Genomic DNA, 23671 nt, shown 5'->3' with positions numbered 1-23671 from the left:
ATCTGTTTTTCGGCTTTCCATTATGCTTCCATTCACAGTTGGGTCTGTTCCCCATACAGACTAAGTGCCGTACGCCTTGGATCCCCAAAGCATGGCCGCCGTGTTAGACACCAAGGAAGGACTTAGTGTCCTCAATCCTATTTACCCACACAAGCCAGCGCACTGAAAATGGACAACTTTGCACGCCGCTGACCTTTCGGCATGAGGTAAGATCGAGGAACCCACCCATCCAGACATGGGGGGGTTTATTCTAGCATCGCATCTCACCATATACTCTACAGTTGGCGCCTGATAGAGCGCGCGTGATTCTATATCAATAGATTTCTCCGATGTCTAATTAACCTAAGGGTTTGCAACCCGCTTTGACCAGATTGCAGTGAAACAATGTTTTCTAGTAACAGCTCCTTCGTACAATGAAGCAACCAGCATACCTTTGTGAACATGACTGTCAATATGAAAATAGATTCACCTTAACCTACTAAAACTAATGGCTATTTCTGTCCGGGCATATTCATATGTCGTATGTATTCTCAATCACGAACTACCTATATGCTAAGAGTTTAAACTTTTCAGAAACCAACGTTATTCTTAAGAATTTAACGGCTTGAGATTCGTGAATATAGATATATTAAATGGAAATAGACTCAACTTCTGGTTCACTATAGAGCATGACCCTTTTTCTGTGTATGCTTCGTTATTCACCAATCAAACAGACTTAATACATGGGTCTGTCTGCTTTCCACACAGGTGGGATTGAACCCATGACTTGGCATTCTTTAGCATTATGCTATTTATCACGGAAGTGAGCAAGGGTAAGAGTCCACATTATGATTCCATCAATATATTCTTCACATATTCCCTTCACCTATATACAGTTTATTTATCTTTTTTCTGGGACATCGTGCACACCTCATCCAAATTTTAATAATTTTGCCAACCCACGTTCTTCCGGTTCCCCTCCATTTCTTTCCACATTCTTCCCTACCTTTGACCCAATTACAGGCCATCTAATTATAGAGCCTCCACCTTCACGCACATCCTTAGAGCACTCTATATCACTTTAGTGATGACATGACAATTAATTTATGTATCGATTTTTTGTGTGTGACTTATGATGGTTTATGTTTTTCCATTTCTTTCTTCTCTTTTACTTTTGTTTATGTTATGTATATATCTAGCCTGGATTTGAGAAAGGCAAGTTTTGTTTGCAGAAACATGTGTCATCCAACAAGGCTACCCTTAAAAATCTTCAATTAAAGAAACCTCAAAAACCTCCTTAAGACTTTTTTGTATTTCATGAAAACTCGGCAGCGCATCCACAAGTTTAAGCTCACCCACACAATGTTACTTTGAACAAAAAGAGTTGAGGGTCTCTATGTCTCCGTAGAAGTTTACTCGGATGCGACGATTGAACTATATATCTACCATTTTCATTTAAACCATTTGAATTTAAAGTAGGTCGCAAGGTATTACTACAAAAGGTGTCAACCAAAAAGTCCCTCACCAGTAACTCTTCCTCAATTTGAGGACATTATTTGACTCGGTATTTAGCGAAACTTTATGCAATGTGTCAATTACCCGTGAAGTACCAGTTCATTTGATCAGGATCATTAGGCTCCTTCATTCCGGAAACAGTGTCACAGTTCGCTACGGCCTAGGAGGCGAGAACACCGCAGCCTTTGAAGTTGTAAAGGGAGTGAGACAGTGCTGTTGATTGGCCCACCTCTTGTTCAATCTTTATATCCAAGAAATTATAGATAAACTATTAAAAAGATTGTCAAGATTTCTCGAAATTGGCTATAGACAAGTAGCCAGCGATATTTAATGCCGATGACGCTGTTTTGTAGGCAACATCCCTGCAAGGCCTTAGAAAAATCCCTGGCTATTTTAATGACTAAATGTAAAGAGTTGGATCTGGATCTAAATATTGGAAAATCAAAGACAATGGTGTTCAAGCCCCAGTTCTCAAAGTCTATACCCTTGGTGCTGAAAACGAACGGAAAGCAACTTGAGCAAGTTAAATACTTTGACTATCTTAGAGTAAGATTTCAAGAATCAGAGGGGTGGGTAGACCAGGTAAAGCGATCTGCCTCTACACATTAGAAAAATATGGGGGAATCGATGAAGGTTTTTCATGCGAGTCATGGCCAAGGCGCAATTCTGCCTGCACTACATTTGTATTTGAAGCAGCATGATATAGGGCAGAACTGTGGGGATATGCTAGTGTGGGAAACCTTGTCTCTACTGAATCAAAACTTCTAAAGAAATTGGTCGCATTACCCAAGAGAACTCCTTCTGAACTGTTATTACTTGAGCTAGAAATAAACCCAGTGGCATTCAAAGCGTCCATTAGCCCTGCCCTTTTCTGGTTAAAACTGTGGAAACAGGAGGGGTTAGGGAAACACAGAGATGCTCTAAACCACTTAATGTCATTAAATAGAGGGAAATCCATAGCATGGGTCCACCATGTAAAAAAGACCCTTTTAGAATTAGGGGGCAGTATCCTATGGGAAAACCCCCAAAATCAGTTGTTGGGAACTAGGAAAGCCCAAAGTGTTGTGGTGGTGCAAAGGGCAAAGGACTGCTTGGTTGTAGATGCCTCCAAGCTCACACTGGGCCCTTCCTATCTTGAAGTTATGGCCGAAGGAAGCAAACCTTACCAAGACTTTACCTATTTGCATTATGAAAAATCTTTATACATGAGAGTGAGATTGGGGAAGCTCTCAGTGGCTTGGAAAGAGGCGGATACTGATAAATGGCAGTTGTGCTTGGAGGCTGCTGAATCAATTATACATTTTATGCTTCTATGCAAAAAAACAGACAACTGAGGAACTTATACCTATGGCGATACTCAGGGAAACAGGGGCAAGAGATGTAAGATCAGCAATGCTGTTTTTATGGAAATGTTCCCTGCCACATGTAGTCTTTGCGGTTGCTAAATATACGCACAGATCATGGCTGTTAAGAAAGAAGCTGTTAAACCATGATGTTATGGGAACTGGGTAGCCAAAAACAGGGCCAGAGGCTGCAAGCTTAGCTCTCCTCTGAGCCAAGAACCTAAATATTGACTGATTTTTATTGTAAGAGGATTCAATTCAACACTACAGCTAAATCAATGCCTAGTCCGGGATACTGAATGGAAACCCTTATTGATATATCTTTATGTCCAGTCCATGAGTTCTGGATGACTACCCCTATATAACACCCCTCTCTTAGAATCCCCCTGACCCCACTGAGCCAAGACGTAGTTCTGTTTTGCAAGTTTAAAAGGTTTATTTGAGAATGTAAACAATATATATATATATATATCACACTTTATAATAAATTAATAATTGAATATCACACTTAATCTGAGCAGTAATCAATAATGGATAGTCTGGCACAAGCACACTTCTTTATAATCAATGATGAGTGGGTATAGGATGGATAAGATAACAACAATACTTTTATGGTTTCAAATAGATGCAATGTGGCATGAAAATGCAGTACAGAAAATAACTTGATAGGATTTCAGCAAAAGACAATGTAATCACTTTCTTGGACAATTCACCCCCCCTTTATGCAATGTAAGGAGATGAAGAGGAGAGCACACAGTTCTTAGGAATGCAATCAAATAGAATTGAGTTCAATTCCCCCCAGCAGTTTATACAACAGATAGGAATTTTGAAACAAAGGCAAAATGCTTTGAGTATGGTGACAATGAAGTGAGAAATATGCTGAAAATGGTTTTAATTCCCTTTAGGAGGTTCAGGGTGAGTGGTATCTAGTTAATATTAGTTCAGGCTCACTCTAGCAATGATTCAGGGATGGTTCTTAAGAGGCAAACGAAATTTAGCAGTCCAGGCAAAAGCAGCTATCTTTTTACAAGTAAAGAAATCGGGCCAAATCGCAAATCGCGTCAAAATTCGCGAATGCGTGAATCGCGATTGCGGAGAAAGTATAAGGAGTAGGAAGGCTTGTTGGAGAGCTTAGATTCTAAGCTTTCAGAGGAAAGTTAGACCAAGTTCGTAGCCCAAACGGTTACAGAGTTATGAATGATTTTGTGAAGGTTGTTTTTCGGATTTGAAATAAACTCAAAATGACAGGTGACAGCTTTGCAAAATAACAAGTGACAACTTCTAGGAGGCAGTTCTGGTTAGATTAAAATAGTTTGGATTAGATTATTTTAACTAAGAGATTGGTTCTGCACAGTTCTGCTAGGTACTCAAAATATATTTTTGAAATAGGCCTCGCCACGGATCTGGTCAGGTTTTGGACTGGACTCCGGTTCTGGTCTCGGCACTTCACAGTGATCTGGGTCAGCTCTGCTCTGCTGGTCTAGCCTCTCTGGATTCTGGATGTAACACTGCTTTCTGGCTACTGCTACAGGTTCTGGAGATTTCTGCACAGCTTTCTCGGGACACAGCGCTGATCTGCACGGCTTCTGGATGCTGCTACCGCTGTTAGGTTTGCTGGATGCTGAGGCCATCTGAGAAGAGTTCGCAGTTTGTGGGTTTAGGCCCTTGCTTTGAGTTCTGAATCAAGTTCTTTGGAGTTTTAAAGTCTAAGTGTTGGATCTGGTATCTTCTGGATGTTGTGTGGTCCGGCAGAGCGCGTTGCAGCAACTGGATTTGAATGTCTCTACCTGTCCCAGCAGTCTCTTTTTATGTGTTTTGAAAGTGGGTGTGTGCCTGGGCCTAGCTAAGCCTGCCCCTTTCTACTTGTCATTGGCCCAATTCTCCCCTCTCCCATGATTGGGGGAAGGAAATGTGAGTCAGAGTGATGCTGTAGGTTTTATGGGTCAGAGGATCCTCCCCTGGTCAGTTTGCCCACAAATCTATATTTGACCCAAATACATATTTGCACAGGTACACATTTGTTTAAAAGTAGATGCACCTATCACATATCATATGAGGTATACTCTGATTAAACTCTGCTCTTCCTGGAGGCTTGCATTCAAAAATGGCAACATATTTTCGATTTTAGTGGGCTATGCAATCTTGGTTCTTCATTAAAAGTTATACACATATACACAGGCTGTCCATACCTACTCCAGTAAATTCCCATATCTCTAGCTTAAACACAGAGTATGTGGTGTCAATAAATAGCGGGGTTTTGCCCCAGAACATCACACAAATTCCCAACGCGTCTTAAAACGTGCACAGAAAAATCACAAGAATTATGGTATCATTTAAATAATTTTGACAAGTCCGCACTGTGAGTTATACATCTTTTTTAGAATCATATTCTGGCCAACAGGGGTGTGTCTTTTCAGGTCACATGGTGTAGAAACCAGTTTATCCAGTTTCTGCCAAGCTCAGAGACCCTGCCCCTCCCAGCTTCTGCCAAGAGGAAGCTATTTTACGTTCCCCCTAATAAACCATCTGCCTGAGTCAAGGCAGGGCTTTGTTCAAAAGGAAGCCATTTACGACCACCCCAATAAACCATCTGCCTGGGCCCTTTCTTTAGATTCTTGCAATCCCCTGGTAATTCAATCAGAGAGTGCGTGACCTCCTTTTGGAAGGAGCAACAGAATGCAGCCAGGCCTGGGAATGCATTTGTTGGGCAAGCCCCCACTCCTGTCGGGGGTAGCTGTCTGGCAGAATTCCAGTTTCCTTAAGCCAGGTTTCAGGTAAAATGTCCCTTTTTGTTCCCCAGTTTAAGTCAAGACGATTTTTACATATGCAGCTAGAATGCTGATTCTAAGTTCAGAACTATGACATTTCAACAGTGACAAACTATGTGACACTCAAAAGTAGGTCACTCAGTTAATTTAAACATTTCGATTTTGGTGGTTTTAATCCAGTTTCAGTTAGGCTGCTGCAGACCTGCAGTGCTCAGCCAGTCTTGTTATGAACATAGTTTTGGGGCTCTTCAACTTCCCAGATTTTGTATGCACACATACTTCATTCTGCCAGATGTCTGCTGGTGTTCAGTGAGATTTTTGGATATGTTGCAATGTTTGAAATAGGCATTTAGATCTGGCAAAGGTGATTTTAAAGTGCGTTTTTTCTTTTGGCACACATTTCACTCATGGCACCCCGGCCCATCCTGCTCGCACTGGTGGGTGGCAAGTTAGGCAACCATTTTAGTGTGCACAAACTGCGTGGTTCTCCTGGATTTTGGCGTACATGTGGGCTTTTTGGCCATCTTGGATTTTCTAAGCCCACAGCACCAAATGTTGTAGCATAGCTCAAACGTGGGTCAGGACACCCAACATTATATATGAATTTTATATTGTTAAATAGGTTACATTTAGGTTACTTTTATGAGATGAGAATTGTCCATTTATTAAGATCTGTCAAGTTTATGTAGAATTTGCTTTTTATACCTTTCCATTTTTAACTTTCTATTTATTTTATTGTGTGCTGTATGTGTTGACTTAAAGGTTTTATGTCAAATAAAAGTTTGACTGTTATTCAAAACAGATAAGATTACATACAGATGGGTAAAAAACATTTATTAGAACAAGGCAAATATCGGACTACCACAGTACAACCATGGAATTTGTTGAAAGATGTTGATTTGGACAAGATGAATTAATGGTGTGGTAAAGGATTGATAAACAAAAAAAGACGATTATCATAAGTTAAGAAAATGCCCTAAAAACAATGTATTACCTAAAATTCACAAAACCTATGACAGAATACTTACTGGGAGACCAATTGTAAATGGTATAGGCTCTTCCTTGGAACCTGTATCTGAATTCATGGATCGTTTTCTTAATCCTACAGTACAGACATTAAAATCATATACAAGAGACAGTATGCATATTCTACAGAGACTATCTGAAATAAAGTGGCAACTTTCATTTTGGTTGGCATCCCTTGATGTTGTTGCCCTCTACACAGCTATAGATCAAGTTTTGCTTTAGAAGCGAATTAATATTTCTATAACCAAAAATCAGCAACCTTTTTTGAGGAGCTAAAGATATTGCTAGAGTTTACCGATCTAGTACTGAGGATTCATTATTTCATTTTTGATGGGATCATATACCAATAACTATTTGGGGTAGCCATGGACTCAAAATGTTCGCCATCAATATCAAATGTATATATGGGATTATTGGAAGATAATTATATCTATTCCAAGCAGTAAGAATGTGTTGTTCAATGGTGGCGTTATGTTGATGGCATATTGAAGTTATGGGCAGGTACTGAATCAGATAAAAAAAATATATCACATTTCTAAATAATAACAGCCAAGGTAATAAGTTCACTGCACGTCTAAAACCTATAATCAGGTTTTAAACCTTTTACTGGATTTAGAAATGTCCATTAGCAATAACTGCATTGAGACTCAAACTTATTGGAAACCTTCAGAAGCCAATACCGCTTTGCGGGCAGACAGTTGCCATCTAAAAAGCATTACTCGAAGTCTCCCTTATGCTTATGGGAAATTAATGAGGGCAAAAAGAAATTACAGCAGATTGGACTCTTTTTGGAAACAAAGTAACATTCTAACAAACAGATTCAGAGAAAGAGGATATTCAGATACTGTAATTACAAAGGCACTAAATAAAGCAACACTCAAACCAAGACAGGAATTATTGGTTCCTAAAAGTCGTGTGAACAACAGACAAGAGAAGTGTAGATTTATAACTATGTATTCATCTCTCAGTCATCTGGTACACAATTTAGTGAGGAAACACTGGAATATCTTAATGCTGTATCAGGCTCTTAAAGAATGTTTAGATCCTACACCGCAAGTCGAATTCAGTAAGGTTCCTACAATTGGTAAAACCATCACTCCATAAATATATACTCTTCGATGCAACAGCCATCATATAGAATTTGAACAGTAGTTGAAACTTGGTTTGTGTTTGTAGATGGTACAGTTGGAATCAGCATAAGGATTTGGTTGCTGGAAACCTTTAGATAAATGTGCAACACAAATTGCAAACACAACATTGGTAGTGATTGAATTGCATTAGGATTAGCCTAGAATAAGAATAAGTTCGGATACGCTACGAGTTAATTACTTGGTTGAGTTAGTATTTTTGTTAATTTCTTTTTGTGATGTCTTAATCAGCCTATAGTATGCTCAGGGCGCGTCACATAATATGTTATAATAAATATTGATTTGTCCCTCTGGCTACCCAGCATGGAAGGCCATAAAAAATATTGCAAATAGGGTTGTCTTACAATATTTCAGAGACACAGTATGAGCATGTACAACTAAAAAGGGAAGAAGAAATGCAACATAAATGTTATTCTAGATGGGAGCATATGGTACATAGGCTATATAGCTCGGTTTGGGGGATTAATTGAATGTCATATTTTTTGTTGACAACATATTAATGCATTAGCCATGAAGAAGTTCCTTAGCCTCCGTTGAAGTAGAATCAGGGGCTATGCAAAACATGTGTCGGATTTCTTTTGGATGAAACCCATGGATAAACATCAAATGGATTTTCGATAAATTGTCTCATGATTTTGTAAAATATGTCTGTTTAACAATTGTTGTTTGATTCACTAAAAGGAATTTGTAGGAGAGTTGTCAATGACTATATTGTTTAAATATACTATTGACTCAAACATAATTGTGTGGGGCGCAGTAAGAGGTGTCAGTTATTGTGAGATTTGGTGTGCATATTAGTAGTCCCAACAGGTCAGGACTTCACTTCACCACTGTAGCCCCATTGATAATTAAATATGGCCATGGGGGACTAATTGGGATCAATTAGCACTATAAAAAGACGCAGAGAAATCTATTGATAAGGAACCTGTATTTTGTTTCATTGTTACTGAGAGTGTTATCTTTAATCTATCCCAATTAGCTTTAGTGTATGTACTTTCTTTCTTAGATAAAAAACTTTGTGTTGTGCCTTTAAAACTGCAATTTTAACATTTAGGTTACTTTTCTTAACAAGTACCAATAATTAATGATTGCAGAGTCAACATTCCTCATCATACCATGTTTCCCTGTGGGTTAGGTAGTTCTTCAGCTCTGAATGCTGCTTGGAGAATCAATTTTGGACAGCACTGACTAGAATGGATAAGGAATCACCCATCAATCCTGCATCTTCCCTCTCTTGGGACAGTGTTAGTTCTATAGTTTGTAATAATTTTGCATATAGCCTCGGTAAGAGACTCTAAATCCGAGTTAGCCCATTTAAACGGTCTACAATTATTTATATACTACAATTGTATTCCATTTGTTGATTGTGTCAGGATAGTATCTGCAATATTCAGTATATTCGGAGAAGTACATAGCAGATCATGGTTGCTCACTAGGCGGCTCAAGATTCTAAACGAGATTACATAGTGCCATGATGAAGTTTCATTATGCCTGCCATTTAGAGCTCTCATCCCAATTCTTAGCCATAGCTGAGCTTCCCCTAGGGCTAAGCATTGCTCCCTTTTTAGTTTGGGTATCCTGGTGTCGGGACTGTCCAAGGCTAGATCATCATTTCAAATTTTGCCAATTACATCTGAGGGTTCAAACTGAACATTTAGACCTCCCATAACAAGACCTATTACATCGCCTTTGCTTCAGTTTAGTGGAATCTACTTGTTGATATCACTTTTAACTCCATTCAGAATGTTCATATCGGGAACTATCCATGGTCTGTTGTAGATGTTGATAATTAACAAGTGTGAGTCAGCTGATGTCTACCAGGATGGGCCAACCCCTAGCACACTTTATTGCTGGGGACTAGAAATTAGCATAGCCTTTGATAAAAACTACCTCCAATGCCCAAGACTCCTGGAGGTAGATGATATCATATGATCTGATAAGATCAAGCCAATTCTTAGATTCCATTTTATTGATCAGACTTACAATGTTCATGAGACAATTTTTATATTGTTAGTACCAAGGATTGCCACTGTTTGGCTGGTATTACAATTATTCTGTTATCCTGGATATAATTGTCAGAAGGAAAGTTAATTTCTCCAGAAGGAGACCTAAGGTGTCAGTCTACATCGCTAAGATCATGACAATCTCACTCTACAAATTTGGATGCCTGAACTTGCAATATGGAGATCGGGGCTGAACCCTCTCCGCCTCATTCATAGACTTGCGGGTTACAGCCAATTTGATGTTATTGGAAGATGGTTCTTGTGGACACCCGCCCCTTACTAAGATGTTACTCGTATTGTGCTGATTTGTATCATGGGATTTTCGTATCAGAGGGTAGGCTTTCAATTGAATAACAGAGCCTTTTTATCGCATAGGTCCTCGGATAGGCCCAAAACATCTACTGTATCCTAATCAACGCAAGATCGCTGTCCAAGCACGCCACAGAGATCTACGACCTGCTATGCGACGGCGTTACTGACATCCTATTCATCACAGAAACATGGTTAGATGACAATTACAAAATCACACTTCAAAGCTGCCTACCCGACAACGTCAAGTGCTCGCAAATAAACAGGCAAGAAAAAACTGAAAAAAAAAAAAGGAGGATGACCCGCAGTAGCATATAAGGAGCACCTGAAAATAAGAACAGACGAACCACTAAACATCAAAAACTGAATCCCTAATTGTTCATGTGACAGTAAACCTCCAAACAAACCAAATTCATACTGGTTTACAAACCACCGACATACGATGCACCATTCATTGGCACGTTCGTAGAAGCAATCACCAACGTAGCCATCAAACATGAAAACCTGCTAATACTCGGGGACTTCAACATCTGGTTTGAAGAAGAAAACGCTAACTTGCAAAAATCGCTATCCGAGCAACTCACCACAATGAAACCATGCCAGTTGGTTAAAGGAGCAAAACGTACAGCAGGACACACGCTTGACGCAATCTTCACCAACAAAAACCGTATCACAACTGCACCACCAATACTGATACTATGGATCAACCACCTCATCGTTCCTTTCGTGATCACTCTACCAACTAAAGCAACTGAACAACCCAAAAAACATCCTACTATTGTGAAAAGAAACTGGAAGGAGACCACAAGGGGGTGTGGGAAAACATGGCTTCCTAAACGTCAGCTCCCGATCCCTCCAGTAAGAAGGAGACGAGAAAGTGCAGATCACACCTGCCTGCACATCGATGAATGTTGGGAAACGGTGGCGGACAGAGAGACGAGCCCCCCAAACGAATCGTGGCAGCCTAACAGGGACCCCAAGCGTAGTTCCACCCATCGGCCCGGGTAGCCAGTGAGAGCGGCTGTGGAACCCAAAGTCATCACCGGGCGCTGAGCTGCCCCAGCCCCCCAACGGACGTTGGAGCACCCGGGAGGGAAAGTGCGTGCCCCCAGAGGCCCCCTCAGACTAGAGCGACAAGAGGATAGGCGACCTGCAGCAACGCGGAACATCGGTGCCGGTGCCTGCAGATGCTGGGATTGAAGAGGAGCAGCAGTGAGGGAAAGCGGATCGGCGTCCCGAGAAGTGCAGCAAGAGGAGGTGGAGCTCCAAGGAGCGGGACCCCATCGTACCCAGTATGTGATTGTGAGACTGCGGTGTGGGAGAAAGACCAAGGTCATGGTAACAGGGGAGGCCCCAAGGACTCACTAAGCACCATATAAAGCTCTCACCCGCAAACAGGACCCTGCATGTGTGTGGCCAGGGACCAGTGAGAGAATGGACTGACCAGGGGAGACCCAAGGGGTGTCTAGACCTCGGATGAAAGCGTGCCAGGCACCATAGAGGCAATACCCAAGTAGCGGGAAGGCGGCAGGACTGAAGGACAAAAATACACCCACCCAGCGGGAAGTGATTAGAGAGGCACCCTGAGAAGTGTAAACAGAGGGACCAAGGGGCAGGAGACATTACGCACACTGTCCCAGCCACACGCATACCCCATCTACGCTGAAGGAAAAGAGCAAAGAGCTTGCACCCGAGCACCACAGCGATAGAGGCCCCAGAGACCGGGACGTAAGAGCAGCAAGGATTGAACCCTCAGGAGACGAGACGCTGCAAGGAATGGGGGGGGAACGCAGTGGAGGCCAAGGACAGAGGCCGGCAGGGGGTGAGAGGGAAAGAGGACATAAGGAAAAAGGCGAAAAAGAAAAGGAAGGGCCCACACAGACCGGAACAGAGGATTTACCCATCAGCAATGCAGTCCAGAAAGCAGGAAGGGGCATCAAGGAGGACACTTGAGGAAAGGGTGCTCACAGAATTTGACATGTCCCTTTTTTTCCACGAAGGAGGACTCAGGGCACATACTAGCGGAAATCAAGACCCTCGGAGGCTTCACTGGTTGTTCTAACGAGCAGAATGTGCATCGTTGAAAGCAAGGTGGAGGGCCTTAAAAATAACCAGCTCAACGCGGATCTGGTGGAGATGCGCCTGGATGCAAGAGCTAGAGCTGAAGGAAGAAGAGGTGAGGCTAAAAATGGACGACCTATAAAACAGGGAGAGGAGAAACAACGTCCAGATACTGGGCCTCAGAGAAACAGCAGGGGAGACCCCGAGGCAAGTGTAGGAGAAGGTTCATGCCCCCGTCAACCATTTTTTTAAGCTGAAGGAGGTAAAGTGGTGCAACTAGAGAGGGCGCACATAGGTGGAAGACCTTACGGGAACGGTCCTCGCTCTATTGTAGTTAAATTATTGAGGTAAAAGGACAAGACGGAGGTGCTGTTCAGGGCAAAGCAGCGCAGAGAAGCGGACTTTGGAGAATCAAAGGTGGCAGTATACCAGGACTTGTCCAATCTCATGCTCTAGGAGACGGGACTGCAGACACCTTACAAAACGTCTACAAGAGAAAGGGATCAGATATAGATGGCGGTATCGGTTCTCGCTACAGTTTAAAGTGGAGGCAGTGGAATACTGCATAACTTCGGCAGATGACACTGAGCAGGCTGTAGTGATACACGAAATTGCAACCTTGCCAATCAGGGCTTTAGATGACAGCATTAGCCGCTGAAAGCCAATAGTGTATTCAAAGTATGTGCTAAAAATGCTGACAGTAGTCTGTTGTAGCACTTCCATTATGCAGTAGTGAGCTACAAGGAATATGCAGGCCTAGTATGAGTGATGGGTCACATTATGCATTGTTGATAGACAGGCAGGGAGAGGGCCCTAGCTCTGTAGCTAATAGGTATTTTTGGAGTGTTTGGAACATTATGGCACCTATATAGCGCTTAGATAGCCAGCCTTAAGCGCTATAAACACTAAGCTATGAGTGCATGCCTTTTAGAGCTTGCAGATGGGGTTAATACATCCCTGCTTCCCTTAGAATATTCAGCCTCACTAACGGTAGCCCTGGCCCCAAGCTAATCTTCCTTTTCTCTGGGAAGGCACTGATAAGACATTCCTGAGCTTTCGCAGATGGGAGCCAGGGTGGGGCTCAGACGGAGCAGTGGAAATTAACAGAGTTGGGTTTTTTCCATGAGCCAGCCTATATTTTGCACAGGGAAAGTTCTGGAACTGTGCGTCATGGACGGGCAGCACGAGATTATAAAATATCCATGCTCCCATGACTCGGGGGGAGATCGTCCTGTGGACTTGGTTCGTGCAAGGTCAAGTGCCCGGAATTGGCTCTGACGGCGTCCTGCAGCACTGTTCTCTGAGCGGGGCTTGTTTACAGCTAGCTTATGAGGGCCAGGGTCGAATTAAAGGGCCCCCGACGGATCAGCCTCGAATAGGGAAAGACAACTCCCGGCCCCGGGACCACAGATAAGAAAGAGAGGACAGACGGGGAGAAAATATATACGCCTGAAAGGCCCATCACAGCACAAATCCCCTGCAACATTGAAGCAGCCGCAATATGGCAGAGCCCCCGATGGAACTAGCTGACGGCTGGGTAATCTAAGAGGTGCCCGGGTGGGCAGTTATGGTACCAAGGAACAGTGCTGGAGAGAGGGGAATTGCCCCTAATCTAAGGTGGCCCTCTGTATGAAAGGGCGTCTCAGCAATGTTTTCAGCTCCTAGCTGCTTATTGTTACAGTTTGTTATAATGTTTAATGCGGGTTTAAATGGAAGAGAATCCACAGGGTAGCATGTGTCCGTCAATATAACAGTAGACTCTGCAACAGTCAGTATGGAAGAAGGTGGGAGTCAGTGGACAATGGAGAAATGGGAGGGCGAGGGGTTGAGGGGAGGAAAGATGGGTTCCAATGAGGGGGGCAGGAGTCTGGTTGTGGGTACCCTAAACGTAAAAGGAATTAATTCACTGACGAAGAGAAAGCAGTGGCAAGGGAATTTCGTAATGCATCCCTGGACATGTTATTCTTGTAAAAAACGCGCCAGGTGACGCGGAAGGAACAGAGAGAGCCTCTGGGCTAGTAAAACGGGGTGGAGTGGGGATGATTGTACACAAGCAATGCTGACTGCAAGGGTGTGTAGCAACCAAATTTATGGAAGGACGGCTACCTGTGGTACAGCACACCCTGGAGGGGGCGCGGATAGTATTGGCTACAGTATACGCTCCTAATCTGGGACAGGCAGGATTCATACAGAAAGCCCTAGACACTGTACAAGCACTGGCAGCGTAACTGTACATTATTGGGGCAGAGGGAGACTTCAACTCATGGGCGAACGAAGTGTTGGACATGAGGGGAGTGAGAAAGGGGGGGTCCCTGAAGAGGAAGAAAGACTCAGGCATCTTGGCTGGACAATACAGGTGCGAGGGCTAGGGGACGTGTCAAGGCAAAACATCCAGGAGAGAGGGGATACACTTTCTTTTCCATGCCACATACGACATACATCAGGATAGACTACTTGCTACTGAACAGAGATGAGGGGACTAGGGTAACGAGCTGAGACATTAGGCCAGTGGGGTGGACTGATCATGATATGGTGCGTATGTCACTAGACAAAGAAGGGATCCACAGACCGGATAGAAGCTGGCGGTGCAATGAGCTTCTTTGGAAAGACCCCATATTTGCTGAACAGCTTACCAAAGATATAGTTGAATACTTCAAGATAAAACGACAATGGGGAGATTGGAATGAACCGGGTATGGGATGCTGGGGAAGCCACATGGAGAGGAATCCTAATCAGGGAGGGCGCACAAAATGGCTGCCTCGATAGGACAAACTTCGAAAGGAAATAATAGAGTGATAGGGACGGATGCATGTCGAGGGGGGAGACACAGATGAGATGCGGGTGACATTGTAGGCAAAAAGGGCAGAGCTGAAAGCGTTGAGCGTAGGGGAGACCCTGGGTAAGCTAAAATATCTCAAACAGATGTTTTATGAAAAGGGGGATAAAGCAGATGCAGTCCAGGCAGGGAGGCTCCGGGCACAGAAGGCGGAAAGATGGGTGAAGACCTTGGAGGATCCGAGAAGTAGACACAGAAACACACTGGTAGAGATAGCAGAAGGCTTTGCACAGTACTATGAGGGACTCTACAAGTCAGAATGCTCCGGATCTACTGCAGAAGCAGAAGAGTACCTAGAGGGGGTTAATATGACTCGGCTCATTGAGATAGAGATAGACCACCTGGAGAGCCTGATAACTACATAAGAAGTGCAAGAGGCGATTACTAGCCTCCCGAATGGGAAGGCCCCATGGGAAGATGCTACACCATAGGATTCTACAAGAGATTTGCAGGGGTGCTCCTGAGCCATATGGTAAAACTTTATAATAACATATTAGAGACCGGGGAAGCCCCAGCAACCTTTAGCAAGGCACTGATAACTGTGATACCCAAGGAAGGGAGGAACAGCCCACTGCCGCTCCCACCAACCTATTTCACTATTAAATGTGGATGAAAAGATTTGTATGCGCATACGGGCTACCCGACTCTACGAGAAAATGCTGCGCCTTATACACACAGATCAAGTGGGATTAATTGCAGGGAGACAGGGCCCAGACGCGATACGGGATATCTCCTGGGAAACTGGTGACTACGCATTTCTGAGTCTAGATACCGAAAAAGCCTTCGATCGGGTGGGTCGTCGTTGCTGCGGAAGGTGGGCTTTGGAGACAGAATGTGTCGGGCCATCAGAACGATCTACGCAGAGCCCACAGGGCGTAAAAATGACCCTGCTCCCCTAATCATGTACCTGAATTATGTATCTGTACCAAGCACTGCCAATCAAAATGCCCTATCTCCACTTTGTGGAACTAAAAAAAGAGAATCTGCAAATTCATATGGCAAGGGAAGAAGCAGAGGGTCTCGTACAGAGTTCTGGTGCAACCGGAGGGGAGAAGTAAGGCTCCCAGAAATGCGTACTTACTACAGAGCAGTTCAATTAGGGCCCTAATCCCCCACCTTAGGATGGACCAACAGAAACTCTGGGTATATATTGAGAACTACCAATGGAGACCGGTCACATTGAGCAAAGGGCCTTTGGGCACCACAAAGGGCAATTCCGAGAAAGATAAACCAAATTATGGGACCGCTCTAGGCTCTGTGGTGGGTTAAGATGGAAATGATCAGAGTCACGACCTGGCCGTCCCCCATAAGTCCTTTATGGGCCCCCCGGAAACGGGACCAGATCCCGGATTATGCCAGATTTCAGGACTGGTTTGAGGCAGAACTGGAGAGGGTAGGTCAAGTGGTCTAGGGGGGAGAATTTGTAGACGTGACAGAGCTAGAGGAGGGTATGCGCATAGGTCAAATCTCGGTATTTAAATTCTTGCTACTCAAGGGAGTACTAATGTCAGGCAAGTGGAAGGAAGAGCTGCAGAGGGAACCGACAGACACAGAAGCGGTGCTGAGCACTGCGAGAGGAATGAAGGGTCTAATATCGAAGCTGTACCTGGGCCTACTAACTGCACAGGGAGGAGATAGAAGTGTACACAAAAAAGTGGGAGAAGGACATGGGAGTAGAGTTAGAGGCAGACCAGTGGAGAATGCTATGTGAAAACGCACACCGAACATCGATTGCCAGTCAGTACAAGCTGCACGGCAATAAGCTACTATATAGATGGCAGTGGGACCCAGGAAGGTTATCTAAGGTGTTCCCAGAAATAGACCCCTGCTGCTGGAGGAAATGTGGTCAAATGGCAGACTATGGGCATTTGTGGTGGGCATGTGTGGAAGTACAAAGGTTTTGGAAAGGGGTCCTGGGATAAAGGCCCTAGATGGAGTGGAGCGATGTCTAGATCCCCTATTGGTACTGTCTGGGATTGAACCGGTAGAGGGGGAATGGACGAGATTGCCCCACATGCATCATTATCTGCTACTGGCGGCAAGGGCATGTTTGGCTGGGGGATGGAAGCGGGAGACCCTTCGTGGGGAGCAGCAATGGGCCCTGAAGGCCAGGAATATATACACGCTGGAGCACCTAAACGGGCAGTTGCATGACCAGATCCCCTTGAGGGAAATGGAATGGTCAGCCTTCCTAAAAAAGTACGGCCAGGAGAAGACACGGATAGGTGGAGGCATTGGGCAGAGTGCAGAATGAAAATGTGGAGTGAGCCGCTGGCTGAGGTCCGGGCACACCAGCCACTCTGGTTAATAACGGGTAAAATTAAGTAAGAGCAGACCCAAACAAGGCACGGCACAAGGAAAACAAAGGTAAAATTGAACCCTAGACCAGACCCCAAAGAGCACAACACATGCAAGAGAGAATGGGCCTCATTCCAAGTAGGGCGCAAAGGGATACCGGGCACCGTTAAGGACATCAATGCCAGTAATCCCTTTGAGCCCTACTACGAGGTCCCTTAGCGGGAACCGCAAATGGACCAGGGACCAAATAACGGTACCTCAAATTGCGGTACCGTTATTAGCTCCCTCCCCATTCCCATTTGAGCCCTATCGGGGCTCAAATGGGAATGGGGTTTGCCTTTTTCAATGGGGACTTATCAGTCCCGCAAAGGTCGGACTACACCGGTAAGTCCCCATTGAACCAGGTCAGAGTCGGTACCGGTATTGGAGGCAGCCTTGGTGCTAATAGCACCATGGCTACCTCCAATCTGGAATGAGGCCCAATGACACTCAGTGTATGGCAGACATATGAAAAGGTGGACTTTAGGAGACACAAGATTTTGGCTACCCGGGTGTGAAGTGGGGAGAGGACGGAGGGTGGAAGTTAGGATGGGGTTTAGAGGGGGGGGGGGATGTTAAAAGTGCAAACTGACACAATGGGCCTCATTACGAGGTTGGAGGTAGCCATGCCTCCAAACTCGTTCCGAATCCGCCCTGGTGAATGGAGCAATTACCGGTCCATTCCAAGGTTGGCGGGACCAGTAATTCCCCATTCACCAGGGGCATTTCCCATTCCCATTGAGCCCCCGTAGGGCTCAATGGGAATGGGGAAGGCGCTAATAATGGTACCGCAAATTGTGGTTCCATTATTAGCTCTAGAGTCCCTTTGCGGGTCCGTCCTTAACGCCTGAAAAAAACAGGCGTTAAGGAAGGACCCGCAAAGGGAACTCGTAGTAGGTCAGTAACGAATTACCAGCACCGGTGCCCTTAACGGTGCTGGTAATCCCTTACCGCCCACCTCGTAATGAGGCCAATGTATGTGAAAACCATGGTTGCATGTAACTTTATTGCGTTATTTCTGCTAATGAAACTGAATAAAAATGTTTTAAAAAGAAACTGGAAGATCATAAAAGCTAGCAACTTAACAGAACAACTTGAAATCACAAAACCACCGACCAATAGTCTAGACAAAAGCGACTTCAACGGAAACATAGAGCTACTGCATAGATGGATCACTGAAACAATCAACAGCATCTGCCCGGAAAAGCCTTTCACCTCCTCATGAAAGAGAGCAATGGCCAAGTGGTTTACTCCCCTCCTCACTACCATGAAAAGGAACAACAACAAGAAGCTCCAACTAGAATGGAGAAAAGAATATGAGAAAAAGAAAAGAAAAAAAACTAAATCACAGTATTAACAACAAATCAGATCTTACAAAAAGAAATTCGACAAGCAAAAGAAAATACTACAACAATCGAATCACCAAAGGCACTAGGACCCAAAAAGAAATGTTCAACATTATTAACGAAATGAGGAACCCACCGGGTTGCTACAACGCACCCGTCCCCTCACAGAAACTATGCAACAACCTTGCGAACCACTTCAAGAATAAAATCAGCGACATTGATCGGACCATACAAAGCAGACCAGTCAACCAAAACACACAACCCATCCCACTGACCATGGATCCACAGAATAAACTCAAAAGCTTCCCCCAAATATCGGTAGAGACTTTCGTCAAGTTGTGGATCCATGCCATCCAGACATCTACAAATCAACCCTCACGCAGGACACACCATTGGACCACTTCAGAAACCTCTTTAACTTGTCACTCACAACAGGAGAAGTACCACGATCCTTCAAATCTGCATACATCAAACCCCTATTCAAGGACATGGCAGGCGACGAGGAAGATCTCTCTAACTGCATACCTATCTCAAAGATTCCCTACCCTCAAAACTGCTAGAAACATTAGTCTACAAACTAGCACAGGAACACGTACAAAGCTTCCATGAGCTGGACCAGGCTCAAGTCGGCTTTAGACCCATGAGAGGAACATAGATGGCACCCTATTTATATGGGACGATTTAAAAAACAACGTAGACTCCAACACAAACTCTGCCCTGATACTACTCAACCTCTCTGTAGCGTTCGATAGTCAGCCATGACATCCTCATTAAAAGACTAGAAGAAATAAGAATAACCGATCTAGCCCTGCTCTAGATTAAATCATTCCTAACTAATAGAATGGAAACAGTCTGGATGAAACCCTTCAAAATCACTTCACAAGTCACTGATTGGAGTACCGCAAGGATCGTTACTACCCCCACTGCTCTTCAATATCTATTTGACTCCATTAATCAAGCTCATCAAAGACACAGCCTTACCTGCTACAACTATGCAGATGACACACACATCATATATAAAATCAAAGACCCACAAGAAGAGAACACTATGAATGGATGAAAACAAACAGCCTAAAACTCAACCCAAGCAAGACAGAAATTATGGTAATCTCCAAAAACCAGCAAAATAATCAGTACATCCCAGAGAACTAGCAGCACCCACGCTATCAAAAACAGTAAAAAACCTTGGAGTCTTAGTGGACAACACGCTCACACTAGACCCATAAGTAAACGCAATTATCAAGAAATGCTTCTTCCTCCTACACACGATAAAAATAATCCTACTATTCCTCTCCTTCACTCATAAAACACTGACCATCATCACACTCATCATGTCCAGAATAATTATGCCAACAGCCTTTACCTCAGAATGCCAGAACATCTGTTGAAGAAACTTCAACATATCCAAAAACACAGTGGCTAGACTGCTCCTCAAACTATCACAAAGGGACCATACCACCCCGGCACTCAAAATACTGCACTGACTGACAATCAAACAGCGAATAACATTCAAAATAATGTGCATTACACACAGAGCAATTCATTGCAAAGGGGCAGAATTCCTACAAAATAAAATAACCATAAACCTACCAACAGGAACACTCAGATCAAGCAATGACATCCGCATGGAGCCAAGAGCAAACACAAGTAAAATAAGTGGAGGATCATCATTCTCCCACCTGAGAGCCAAAAGATGGGCAACTGCCTGGAGACCTACGAATGATACTAATACCATACACTTCTCGGCCCAAAAGGAGAATGGGGCAGCCTTTCACCTTTCTCCTACCCCCAGATCACCAAAACAGTTTCAGGGAGACGAGACCACTGGCACAGAACGCAGTGAGGGCTCAGTGAGCGTTGAATTCCCAAATACAACAAGGTAAGACAAGAAAAAAACACAAACCCAACTGCTAAACCTCATCTCTTCTCTCCTCTTTGCATACACCTCTCAAACGCTAAACAAACACAACCACGATCTGCGCAGCAATCGGCACCCACTTCTCTACACTACAACAAAACTAACCACACAGTCTCACACAACAGCACATGGGAGTCTACCGATCCACAAACCACATCCATGCTCAGCGAACTGTGCTAACCGAACTGAAGTTGTCAACAGTACACCATAATCCTCTTACTTAAATCTTGTCCCGCTATGCCCCACTAACACACCCCACCCTCTCACCTTTCAGAGCCGGCAGAGCGCCAGGGGACCACTCCGGTGTAATAGCTCGCAGTATAACTTTCCATTAACATATCAATGGACAGTAGTCCCTCTGCCGGATAGCCATTTGTCAGCTTGAGGCTTATGTAGTCTTTTGATTTATCGTGGGGACCAGGGTACCGTGATGCATGTAAGAGATATTCCCTTATGATCGTGCAACAGCCTTTACAAATAATATCCAATGGATGCACTTATTAATGAGTGTGTCGCCTCGTTCATGTACAAATGTTACCAGCTTTGGTCATGAAGACGATCCTACCCACTTTTTGCGATCATCGCTCTTATAGCCTAGTTGGGAAGGGAATAAAAAATCATTAGCAATACTCCTATGTACCCTGAAATAATTTTTGGAAAGTCTGTGTTTTATGGTATTAAGTGTTGGGTCCGGAATGTTATTTCGGAGGCAACTGGTGGATGTACTGCCTCCCAAGGTTTTCAAAGTATATACGTGTTTTCTTTGTAATAAAATTTAGGGTTTAAAATGTTGTGATTTTTCATGGGGATGAATGAGCGAGCTAAAAGTTAAATTCTGTATTGGATTGTTGACTGGTGGTGTCAGGTCGGTAACACTTCCTATTTCTAACATTTGGATATTTAATATAGGGGCCAGTGTTCTCATTATATTTTTCAGAGTCGTAACTTCTTTGGTCAGAGTACATATCTGATCAAGCACTGCTCGAGGGGTTATACGTATAGGCTCACTGTCCGTCTGTGCGACTATCACGAGAGCCAGGTACAATCATATCTAGCAAGTTACCCATGGGTGTGCCTCTGTGTTGGACAAGGAGTTTAAAATTTGGAGGAAACATCCTGCCCACCAGGCAGTAGTCAACGTAGAGAATCTAAAGTGGTAGAATTGCAACGTAGAAGGGATGGATGGACCTCTGCAGAGATCTTGTCATTTGTTCCTCCTACTTGGTGATCTGTTCTCGGTTACTCACATCTAGCCAGAAGATTCTCATTATCTTTGCCAAGGACTTGCTACACACTTGTATCTTGGTTATGCTAGCACAAGCAGTTTAATCTTCTTTTACAGCAGGATTAGGCACTGGATTTTTATTTTTACCTACAGTTTTTCCTTTAATGGTGAGCCTAGGGGTATTAATCCCTTCTAGAAGCCCTTCAATTTCTGCAATTTGAACATGCAGCTCTCATAATTGGAGCAGTCATTTGTGTTGAGTTTTTGGGTACAGAAGCCGGAAGAAAGGGAGTAAGGCTTTTCTTTTAGTCATTTTGAGATCAGAAAGCACCTTGCGGAAGTAACCAGCTTTATTCAATACAAGAAGGGTGGAAAGATGAATAATTGGCATTAACAAAGTACTGCGTGCATGTATTTCACATTCCCTTAAAATAAATGAAAAAAAAATGTAAGTCCCTGGATATACTGAATCAGTAATCCGTTAAATGAAAAAAAGATTAAAACAAATATTTAAAAACTGGAAAAATATCCTTTAAGAAATAAAAATCGATAATTTCATAAACATCAAGCATTACAAATTGGTCCGATGCACAATTGGAAAGCTAAATCCCTCCAGTGCCCCCTCTAATAAGCCCTCATGTAAAATAATGTGCAAATAGTCCGCTTCCAATTGTTCAGTTAGGCTTGTGCAATGGGACGCACAAGCGGCAAAGGAGGCTTACTTGAGACTCTCCCTTAAGCACCCAGTAGGAAAATAGTTAACATTTGCTTCTTCAAACTGAATTTGTACAAGAGAAAACCCAAGCAGCTAAGGGGCGACTTGCTCAAGTCTGTCTCCCCCTCCCTTAAGCAGCAGGCTCACAGATTGTTTGCATCAAATTACTCAAAGTGTATTTGTGCAAGGGAACGCCTTAGCGGCTGGGGCAGGGGGATTGGTTACTCAAGTCCATCTCACCCCCCGTCCTCCCCCCATCTTTGGCACCAAGCTCACAGCCGGCTGTCAATGACCATGATACTTGAAATACTTCCGATTTCTGGATGACAAGGTTGATCACATTTGAGCCACGACTCTGGCTGGATATTACAAGGACTTGATTAGATGAAGTTTCATTTGACCTTTTAGGTGTCTTCAGTGGGCCAGTTTTATTTTTTTTTTAAATGAAAGAGGAAAAACAATGTGCTACTTTTTCCTTTCAGTGGTCCAAATGTAGTGTTGTGCTTCAACTGTTAAAACAGCAGGTGCTCTTCAAAGGTACTCTCCAAAGCACCTCTTGACTCCTCCGTAAATATAAAGAAAAGCACAATACCTCTGTATTTCTGGGTTCCAGTCCGTCAGACGCATCACTGCAGAACAGCAGGTACAGCGTGACTTAGCGTGGGGCGCTCGATACGTCCGTGGGCCTCCCTCTTTTTCCTCCCTCAGGGGGCGTGGTCAGCCCAGCCAATCTGTCTGTTGGGAGGAGCAAAAGCAACCGCACGTCTGAAATTACTGAAAACAAAAAGTATTGAAAATGAACAGAGAAAGTGAATGCGATATGCATTATGGGGAGAGTATCTTCCGCCGTTCCATATATTCTTAGAATATTTTCTTCTCTAGTGGCCACAAGCCTCACCAGTAGGGGCATTTGGTCTGGTTTGTACCGCCAGAGTAGATGACGTTAATTCGCCAGTGTGTGACTGTCAGTTGCCACAAGGTGGTCCTGGCAAACAAGGGTAGCAGTTATACGTGCATCAAAATGTAAGTGATGCTCCATAGAAAAAACTATTGTAATTCATCGCAATGAGGTGCGGAGCACACATACTGACAATTCCTGGAGAACAGGTGGAGGGGTGGCCATTCCTTTAAAGACATGTGTG

The sequence above is a fragment of the Ambystoma mexicanum genome, chromosome 1p, assembly GCF_040938575.1.
Source record: "Ambystoma mexicanum isolate Mex_15411 chromosome 1p, UKY_AmexF1_1, whole genome shotgun sequence".
Classification (NCBI taxonomy): domain Eukaryota; kingdom Metazoa; phylum Chordata; class Amphibia; order Caudata; family Ambystomatidae; genus Ambystoma; species Ambystoma mexicanum.
The sequence above is the reverse complement of the archived record's forward strand: the minus strand, read 5'-3'. Positions refer to the sequence as shown.